This window comes from Aedes aegypti, chromosome 1 (genome assembly GCF_002204515.2).
Source record: "Aedes aegypti strain LVP_AGWG chromosome 1, AaegL5.0 Primary Assembly, whole genome shotgun sequence".
Taxonomy (NCBI): domain Eukaryota; kingdom Metazoa; phylum Arthropoda; class Insecta; order Diptera; family Culicidae; genus Aedes; species Aedes aegypti.
Window position 1 is genome coordinate 250476293 of NC_035107.1, and position 7798 is coordinate 250484090.

Genomic DNA, 7798 nt, shown 5'->3' on the forward strand with positions numbered 1-7798 from the left:
TGGCAAAGAAAGCTCTCAGTTGATAACTGTGGAAGTATCATAAGAACACTAAGTTGAGAAGCAGGCTCTGTCCCAGTGAGGACGTTAATGCCAAGAAGAAAAAGAAGAAGAAGAATAAGAAGATGTGAATAAGTTCTCAGTTTATTCGACAAACCAGCTAAATATTTCATGGGTGCACAACAGCAACAGGGTAGCGGATCACAGGGATTTAGTTGAAATCTGGAAACGTAGCTCAATAGTGAGCGATTTCACAAACCGGATTCTGGATTAACAGCTCAGCAGGCTTCTAGCAGCGAGGTACTTCTTGCTGAGCAAGTTCGGAGGAGCTCTTACCAGCTCGAAAGCGGAAATGGAATGAAACTGAATCCAACGAAGGCAGAATGTTTTATAACCTTGGAATAGCAGATGATGCTCCTCCGTTTTGTGCTCTTTCTGATCGCCCAGTCTGGGAAATGGGTATGTGCCAATAATGTGTTGGGCTTGGAATTACTTGAAAATTGTGGAGAATACTAATACGTGAGAAATTGGTCGAACATGAATTGTTGGAATGATTGGCATTCCCTAAATATTCAATACGAGCTATTGATAATCAATAGTTTTCTTTATTATGACGGTAAATTTCTGATTCATGGGTGCCAAAATTATTACAATTGTTCAATGAGAATGTCTTTTCAAAAGCATTCTAAACATGTCGCAATTTTGTTACATGTGATAATTTTCCTAATCAAAGTGCTCCCATAAAATATGGAACATAAAAGGCGCTGTTGGAAAAGCCACTCTATTTTACAATCGTTGTGAAATGTTGAGCACTCACCCCGATGGCACTGCAGCAGCGTCCGCGAGTACAATCTCAAATGGTTGAGTCATAAATTATTCATGACAAATGAAATTTTGTATGAAGCCGTGAAATTGATTTAGGAATATTAGAAGTCATATATAAAGTCAAAAATATTTCTCTTTTAACTCTTTTCCACAAATTTGATGGCTCTGAAAAGAACCGATGGCTTTGTAAGCTTCGATGTTGTTACGGATAAAAACACTGCTCGGACCAGCAAAACTCAGGGGGCTTCTGGTATTTGCCCCTAACGGGATTGCTTCTTGACCACCAATGATGATTTCATCACGAGTCGAAATTTTGAAGCGCGGTCAACAGCTCCTCGGCCGATGAAATTTGCGGCGGCGATGACGATGGCTGGGTGAACGCAAACAAGCGGTGAACCACAAAGCGAGAATGACTCGCCCGACCGTGTTCACAGTTCGACCGCAAATTCACCTGTGGACTGCTTCCTCTTCTTCTTCTAGGCGACGGCAGCGGTGATGGCTTAGCTTCGGACGGCATCTTCTCTCGCTCGCTCGACAGTTTGATTTGAGCGAAGCAAGACAAACGGGGGCGTCCTTCGCTATCGATGTCTGTGCCTGAGAAGCACGCCCGGTCAGAGCAAGCCGATCTGTCGCCTGCTGAGATGCGAGCCAATCGGAGAGTGAAACGCAAATGACGTCAAATTTTCTCTAGCCACCCCTATTTATAGATTTGCTTGAAATCAACGTTCTATTTTAAAACAGTTATTAAACTATTTGGACAGGTATGTGGGATTCAGTAAGTAAACGAAATGAAGCTTTGATGTCTTATCTTTCGATTGAGGTGCTAATCAAGAAATTTCGTTAAGCCAGCGAAAAGTTATAAACGTTTAAAATATTTCATGCCAGCGTAACGCTCTCGGTTTTGAAATTCCAATTTCACTCCTGTATAGAGAAGAAAGACGTACTTCTACGTCAAAAACAAAAAACGAAACCTAACAGGGGTCAGGAGAAAAGAGAACGATCAAACCAGATATTTCTCTAAGAATGTCTCTAAAACTTTTTCTTTTTATAATTTCTCGTGAAATTTCGAGAAATAATTTTTCCATGTTAGATGGATGGATAGAGAGATTTTCATGTTTCTTCAGGTGTTCATTAAGTGATTATTTCCTATGGAAACTCTCCAAAACATTTTTTAAACAATTTTTCCAAAAATTTGGTTATGGATATTTAAGGGGGCAGGATCCGTCATTGATTTCGGAATTTTCAAAATCAAGAAAATTTACAGGAAAATGTTTTCACTGTATTCGATTCTCCAACCAAAACACAGTGAACACATTTTCATCGAATAATTTTCAGTTTTGATCAGAAAAACTGCTTTTGAAGTTTCGATGATGACGATGATTGCGATGACGGAGCGTTGAACGTTAAAAAAACCTGTACTTCAAAAATTCCATAAAAACCTGTACATCAGGAATTCCTTCATATATTATATCGGATTTTTCTCTAGAAGTACCTTATTGCCCCTCTTTGCACAACAGTCCCATGTTGGAAAACGACAAACTGAGAAAAAGACGATTGAAATGTGGAAACATTTTCGCTCCATTTTGAGTCTCTATTTGGCCTAAAATGTGTTAAATTTCTACATATCACTGTTTGTTGAGTACACGAACAAACCTTATAAATTTCTTTTGAATTTAAGTTGAAAATTTGCCTTAAAGTGCACAAAAATCGTAGCGAGACTGTTATGCGATTATATGCAATATAATATTGTGTATTTCTTTCACTACTGGACTGCGAAGTGCGGCTTCATAAGTGCGAAAATGCGAATTAAAGTGCGAGATTGCATTGAATCATGTTGGTGTCTTCAGAGCACTTATTCTTTGGACTGCGGTGAATAACCCCGCTAAAGACACCGACTCGATTTGATGCAATCGCGCACTTTTATTAGCTTTCCCGCACTTGTAAAAACTTCTGCGATAGTCCAGTGGTGAAAGAAATGCGCAATATACCAATGTATTTGCATACCAGTCCCATCATGTTCATCGGCTCGTTCGACAGCTACTAAAACACTCATTGTTATTAATGCACTGGTTGTTTCATTTTCTATTTATGTTCTTTGGTCGTAAAAATGTTGTTATTATAGTACAGTCAACTCTCCGTAACTCGATATTAAGGCGACTATCGAGTCAGGGAAATATCGTGTTAAAGAACACAAAATCTGGGTAATTTTGGGTCAAGGGACTATAACTCGATATCGAGATACGAAATAGCGAGTTACGGATAGTATACTTTATGTCCATGGATAAATCACCAGATAGATAAAAAAAAACATCCGATTGAATGATTTCTCAAAACACACGTCATGATGTGAAATGCGCTTACAGTCATGAGTCCCAGTCATGAGAGACCCAGATGATCTTCTTTTGGATAATGCGGAAATGGAATCCGATGGAAGTGATTCGAGATGTTCCAGAACAACCTGATTCAGGACGAATCTAGCTAATCTGTTATGTGGGAAATCCAGAATGACGAAACAAATTTTTCAGGCAACTTCTGTAAGCCTTGACCGCAGATCTAAAATACATTGGCTCGTGGGATGTGCCGAGCCAAAGTCTTTCTGTATTTTCCCAATAAGCAGATGAAGAAGACGGTAATTGCTAATGGTGTTTATATGGAAATCTTGCTTTCGCGTTGAAAAGTTTTCATTTTGCACACTTACAAGCAAGTACTCCTTAAGTCAATTTTACCAGTTATCGAAAAACGTAAAAATAAGTTTTAGTTCGATATTCCTGAGCACCAGCAAAGAATCATTAAAAAATTCAAATAAAAAAATGTAAAATGAAAATATTTTTTTTTTGTTGCTAATTTATTTTTTTTCCTCTCGTACCACCCAAATGATAACCTACGGACATAAAAGAAGATTAATATTTGTATAAACCTCATCTAAATTAAAAATCTCTAATGCATCGTAATTGAAAATACATACTTATGTGTGATACCCACTAATTTGAAAATATTTTCGTAACAACGTGTGTTGGGTAGTCTCAGCTTCGGAACGTTTCAACACTTATTGACAGCAGATTCTGTTTGATCAGCTTCAATGCTGGAAATTTATTTCAATAATTATTTACATTAAGTTAACTAAATTTACAATTGGACTTACATTATAGTATTTTCTTACATTCCGAAGAACAACTCTCCAACTATCAACTTAGGTTTTACTTGATTTTCTCTCAATTCACACTGCTCGTAAATCATAATAGAAATCGTATATAGCTTCATCAGTGTTGACAGTTTCACCAAAACATAAAACCTCCACAACAACGTGAATACATGACATTTACAATGCCGTAAGCAAGTGTGTATTAAATACAGTCAAACCTCCATGAGTCGATATCTGAAGGGACCATAGACTCATGGAAACATCGAGTCATGAAACAGAACTGCTTTGGAAAGCTGTTTGAGCGAATCATCAAAGTTACCATGAAATTTTGTTAAGTATGGTTCCATGAGTCGATATTAGGACATAGAACATCGACTCATGGAGGTTTCACTGTATAATTGATTTCTCTTTACTTCTCTACACATCAGTAAATAACTAGTAGTACCGAGAGACCGTATGTAGTAATGGAAATGGTACCCATTCTGAGCCCGAACACTGTACGGACTTTGATGTGACTGTTATGCGAATATTTTCAAGATGGGACAACACAAATGGGGTTTGTTTTTGTACAAGTTAGGAACAAAGGCTACTTTTTTAACAGTTTTTATCGATCTTCTGACGATGTTGAGTTGATTTATGCAAAAATCGCAAATCGGTCAAAAGTCGACATGGGACTGTTATGCGATAATGGGCAGCTTAGTCCTCCAGAATTTCATTCAGTTTTTCTATGACATCCTCCAAGACTCCCGTTTAAAACATGTTGGAATAATCCTCCAGATGTCTTCAAGGATTTCTCCGGATTTTCTACAAGATTGTCCTTCAGAATTCCTTTATGATTTCTCTAAGGATACCTCCAGGAATTAGTCCAGAGATTGTGCCTAAGATTTCGTTGGGAATTCCTCCTATAGTTCTAAGAGATTTCTCAAGGAAGTTTTCAATTTTTTTCAAGCATTCTTCCAGTAGTTTTCCATGTATTGCTCCAAGAAAAGGTGAATGAAATTTTCCAGAAAGCCGAAAAATCGTTGAAAAATTTGTGACTTATTCCTAACACAAATCTTAGGGCAACTTCTGTTAAATATAGTGTATGTTCTTAAGTCACCCTTGATTAATAAGGATTTCTAGAAGGACTCATTCTTGAAGAACTTTTAGAAGATTCTCAAGATTATTTCTAAATTATTTGAAAAAAAAAAAATCAGTTGAATCTCAGAATATCTTGCAGGATTATGTGAAGGAACTCCTAGGAAAAACAAAGGACGAAATCCCTAAAAAAAATGTGTAGGAATGATCGTATGATTTCTTGAAAAAATATTTCATGGGAATAATTTGAGAAATTCATTGATAAAAATTTGGAAGAACTCCAGTTATTCTTGAATGGAATGCTGAAAAAAATTCTAGAGAAACTTAAAAATGAAACACAGGTCGAATTGAAGCAATTATTTGAAATGTTCTTAATAGATTCACTCGAATGAATTTTTGGAGCTTTTTTTTTAATAATCGTAGAAATTCTTGTCGGGTTTCTTGAAAAAAAAATTCTTGAATAAATTTTACCAAAAATTCTGGAATGGGTTACATGCATGGCCAGATTTGCTACTCACCGCATAGTAACGCACATGCGCTAGTGTATATGCACGAAAAATCGCTAAAATTTAACGCGAAAAATATTTGTATGGAGAATGTATCTAACGAATTATTTCTCAAAATTTAGAACTTTTTTTTGAAAAAATATTTGGTACCGGTTGTACGTTATTGATAATAATTATTACGCCTACCTTGCGGGTTTTATTGAAATAAATTCTGTGGAAATGTTTGGAAGATCTCACAACCGGAGAATTCGGTTGAAAAGTAAGTGAAAAAATATGTGGAGAAGTTCTAGGGTAGTCTTTGGATAAATTGTATAAAGTAATCTCTGAGAACATTACAGGAGGTAGTAACGTTGAAGGGTTCAAGGATTTCCAGAAGCAAATTCTAGAGAAATTCCTAAAGCTTCCTTTGAAAAATTGCTGAAAGAATAGGTAGATGAATTTCTTGTTGAAGGCTTCTCTACAGATCCTGTATTAGTTCCTGATATTGTTCCAGATGAAACCTCTGGAGAAACCACTAGGATAATTTCTGAAGCTGTTCTCGAGAAATGCGAGAAGACATTTGCATCATAATTATCTGCAAGCAAGATATGGAAGAAAGTTACTTTGGAGACCATTTTGGCTAAACTAGAGAATTCATAGACCATTCATCAAAAATAGAGACTTTTTTAAGACCTGAAAAAAAGTGATCTCTAAAAAGAAACCTGCTACCAGCCCTAGATATGTCAATCCTTACATATTCAATAAAGAGATATTAGAAACATCAATCATGTTTTGGTATGTCGATAAAAGTTCATACTTGAAAGGATTCTCACTGAACAGCTCAAATAGCGGCACAGTGGCGAATTTTTGTTCGACTGAAGCGAATTTTCTTGCAAATAATGGTTGCTCTGGGTCTTGACGAGAATTGAACGTGAACCATGAATTACTGCCTTAACATAATTTCCCTGATAGTGATCGAAATTCCATCAGAATTCTAGTTTGAATAAAATTCCCTGATAATTCCAGGTTTTTCCAGGTAGTAGACACCCTCGGGACTATCATAGTAACCATGGAATTTCTATTTTAGTATCGTTCCATAAGTCGATCTATAACCGCTAAGGCTAAAGACCACACAAAGGGGTATATTTTATTTCTTCAGATACACGAAGAACTGATAGTATAGTTCCATAACAAGAAAAACTGTGATAAAGATAACCCATGTCTTCTAAGAATACGATAGACATGGTGCTTGAAGAAATTCTTGATCTGGTCAAGCACTCCTTGGAATCAAAGATTTAAAAGATATCTCACCAAAGAAAATATGAACACTCGCTTGCCAAAATATTTGACCTAAATCCAAATAAGTATCTTCCTAAGTATTCGAAGATTTTACCAAGATCAACAATCTGCCTAAGAATGCCTGAGGGACATTGCCATTTATTCACCCGTTAAAGATCTTAGCGAATGGCTAGAAGAATTTGCTATAAATATGACGAAATTCTTACAAAATCTTGTCAGGGATCACATATGGGCTTTGTCGTGGATCATTTTAATGTTGCGTTTTTATTGCAAACAAAGCTTTTTCAAGCAAAAGTATCATCATATATCCACTTAGATCTCCCAAGACATTTTTATAAAATCTGTTAGGGGCCGTCCATTAATTACGTAAGGAGTTTTGGTGGGAGGGAGGTTTGGTGGGCTTATTCACAAATTTCATAACGCCGAAAATGGCCATTTTTGACACCCACCCACCCCCTTGTAACGCTTTTTGTATTGATACTCTTCACATTTTGTATGAGCTGTAACAATTTTAGGATACCCACCCACCCCCTTCAGCGTTATGAAATTTATGAACAAGCCCCTGGTATATCTTACGCGCCATACAAAGCATTTTGAAATTTTGTACAAAAAATCTTACCATGAGAGAGAGGGGGGTTCGAAAACCCGCCAAAATTATCTTACGTAATTAGTGGACCACCCCTTAGCTCTGCCTTATGCCTACCGCCAGGAATCCGGATTTACAAGGAACTTTCAAGTAACACTAACAGGAAACCAACGATTTATGCCAGTTTTTCTAGTTTTGCACATAGTACTTTTTCCTGGTGTCCTACAATTTCCCGGCCATTCCTCGGGTTTTCGCGATTATCCCGGATGGATGGTGGTCTCCCTTTTTTTTAAGCATCCGGTCTCTGAACTCAGGCGCAACCAACCATCATATAGTTTTCTGAGTATCCGGGGGTTGGAATTCGGGGGAATGTTATAGAATCGTCAC